The 3,196-nt window shown below is 47.6% G+C and overlaps 1 pseudogene; it reads left to right on the top strand.

Moving 5' to 3' along the window:
• The first annotated feature begins 449 nt into the window (after positions 1–449).
• Positions 450–2,013, top strand: LOC122098640 (annotated as a pseudogene).
• The last annotated feature ends 1,183 nt before the right edge of the window (positions 2,014–3,196 follow it).

Genomic DNA, 3,196 nt, shown 5'->3' with positions numbered 1-3,196 from the left:
AACTGTGATCCTCGATGTCAGCCTCTTGAGTAGGATTACAGGCATGAGCCACCAGTCCCCAGCTAAAAGTTATTTTTGTAAGATATAAAAGTTTACTTATACGGGGGAAGAGAGGGGGAGGGCGACAGCGGTAGGGGAGGGCGGGGGCGAGGGCAGAGCCTGAGTGTTCCACACATCCCGCACCAGCGCCTCGTGGCACGCCCCACTCTCCTCCCATGGCTGGGACAGCTGCAGTCCTCTTGGTCCTCGCGGTCCTCAGGGGCCTGTGCAGCAGCAGCGGCAGCAGCAGGCAGCCAAAGCGGCCCACCTACCCTGCAACCCAGGCCTGGCCGGCTCAACAGCAGGTGATGGAGTAGCTGGCTGCCAGTGTAGCAGAGAAGCACTGAATGAGCTTCTGCCGTTCCAGAGGAGCCCAATCCCGTGCCGCATCCATCAGTCCCACCGGCTCAATGAGTGAACAGAGTATCTGTCAGGGAAGAGCTGCTGCATTGGTTTGTGATGATGCCAATAAAAGTGGGTGCCAGCTGTGGTTCAACTGGGTTCAGCAGAGTTCATATCTATCACCATACATGCAACAACACATTCAGAGTGCTGGGCAGGAAGATCCAGGATCATCAGTTGATGATCAGTTGTGCCATCCCCAAAGGATTAAAGTATAATCAAGCAACACAGACCTTCCACCAGTGGCGAGATGCCAGGCAGGTATATAGTCTTAACTATGGCAGCAAAGAGGATGCTAATGTCTTCGCAAGTGCAATGATGCATGCCTTAGAAGTGCTGAATTCACAGGAGGCAGGACCAAAATTGCCTAGATAAAATTCACAACTGCCTGAACAAGTTCAAAATGGCCCATCCCAAGAAGAGTTGGACATCCAAAGAAGACAACTGCAAGAACAGAAACGTCAGAAGGAGCTGGAGAGGGACAGGCTGGAGAGAGAAAGAATGGAGAGGGAAAGACCAGAGAGAAAGGTAGAGAGAGAGAGGCTGGAGAGAGGTTGGAAAGAGAGAGGTGGAGCAGCTGGAGGGGGAGCAGCTGGAGCAGCTGGAGCAAGTGGAATGGGATCAAGAGAGCAGAGTGCCGAGTAATGCCACCTCTGCCTTTGTGGAGACCCCTGTAAACTCTGAGCTGGGAGACCCCTCTGCTTCTGAGTCAGGCTTTCAGGAAGTCTCTGCTGTCGGAGGCTCCAGCCCCGCAGGGTGTTATCTTGGGACCACGTGCACCTCCATCTCCTCCAACACTCCCACCAGGTCCAGCCCAGGCCTCTGTATTCTCTCCTCCCCGAGAACCTCCTCCTTCACCCCCACTGCTATCCATTAGCCCTCCTCCCCCACGCACTCTTCCTAATCAAGACCCTCTCCTGTACCACCTCCTGCCCCTCCCTTCCTGCATCCAGATTTTTTTTCAGGATCCTTTTCAGAAGACAATCTTCCTTTAATTGGACTTGCAGTTGCGATTGCTGGAGCCAAGTTTAGGAAATTGTCACATGTGGAAGATGCCTCTTTGCCCGGTGTTCACAGATGTGAACTCCGTGTCAGCTAAAACAGACATGGGTGGTGGAAATGGACCCGTTCCCTTGGCAGGTAGCAGCTTAATGGAGGAAATGAGTCTCCTGCTGGCCAGAAGGAGGAGAATGGCTGAAAAGGGATCAACAATAGAAGCAAAAAATGAAGAATCAGAACCTGTAACTTCTAAGGTCTCATCAACAAGTACACCTGAACCAACCAGGAAACCTTGGGAAAGAACAAATACAATGAATGGCAGCAAGTCACCCGTCATCTCCAGATGAGACTCTCCAAGGAAAAATCAGATTGTTTTTGACAACAGGTCCTATGAGCCATTATAAGTCCACACCCTTGTCCTAGCCCAGTGCCGACCGGGTCCAGACAGAAAGCCTTGACTGTGACAGACTGAAGCAGGATATTTTAGATGAGATGAGAAAAGAACTAACCAAGCTGAAAGAGGAGTTCGTTGATGCAATCAGGCAGGAGCTGAGCAAGTCAAATACTGCATAGAGAACAAACTAAGCAGAGATAAGACTTGAATCTGGAGAAAAACAAAAATTCCTAAAAACAACTGTCAACATCACCCCTACAGTTATGAGCTATCAGAAGAAAGTAGAAAAGGAGTCAAGGGAAAATCCCCATCCTCTGAAACCTTCTTAAGTTGTGACTCTGGAGATCATCTGTTTTCATCTCCATTTGCTGCTGCTTTGACCTTTACTGCAGGATGAAAAGAGTTATGTATGAGTTTCCATAACATTTATGCAGAGAATATAAACCCATCAGGCAAGATCGCCATGCATTGAGATATTTTCATGTTGAAATGAATCCACACATTTCCCACAACCCACTGCTAAAATAAAGAGTAGAAAGGCTCATGAAGTTCTCCCCCCTTCCACATCCTCCCCTCTTTGAGTGCTGAGGAACTGAGCAAGCTCTGCTTTTGTATTGCATGTGTCTCTCTCAGGTTTGTCTTCCTATCGTATTTGGTATTCCATGACTAATTGAGATCAGCGCTATGTAGGTTTAGATCTTAAGATGAGGAACAAATAGATTTGTACATGTTTTCAAAGGATGACATTTACAAGAAAGTGTCTGTAGATGACCAGGTCCGTCGTGAGGGATTGTAGAGTGATAGGAAGTCCAAGTAAGCCTTTAGTGGTTAATTAGAGAAGAGAGCATTAAGGACTTTCTTCAATTTTCAGCCTCCTGAATCTGGCATAGCTCTTCTCTCCAATTAACTTCCCCACAAAAGCCAAATGTTATGGTTAGTCCCATGTATGCACTGAGAGAGCATCTGAAATCCAATTTCTACTCCCAGGACAAGCAAAAATGAAAAAAATAATAAAAATAAAAGGAGGTGGAAGCAAGCGCATATTAAAGTTTTAAAATGACCCAAATGTTGCTGGTCATGTGTGTAATCCTTACTACACAAGAGGCTGACATCTGAGGATTGCAGTGTCAAGTCAGCCAGGGGAGGAACCTGCTTGAGACTCTTATCTCCAGTTACACAGCACAAAACCTTGAGCTGTGGCAGAGGTGTTAAAAACACCAGCATTGATTGTGAAAGCTAAGATATAGATCCCAGAGTCAGAGGCGAAGCCGCAGGACCAATAACATTTTAAACGGAGAGAGGATGAAGAGAGGATGAAATCTGAGGTGCATTGGTCAAAGTTAGCCCATACAAGAAAGTCCA

The sequence above is a fragment of the Dipodomys spectabilis genome, unplaced genomic scaffold (assembly GCF_019054845.1).
Source record: "Dipodomys spectabilis isolate Male_0828 unplaced genomic scaffold, ASM1905484v1 ptg000483l, whole genome shotgun sequence".
Taxonomy (NCBI): Eukaryota; Metazoa; Chordata; class Mammalia; order Rodentia; family Heteromyidae; genus Dipodomys; species Dipodomys spectabilis.
This window is presented reverse-complemented; position numbering and strand designations above follow the sequence as displayed.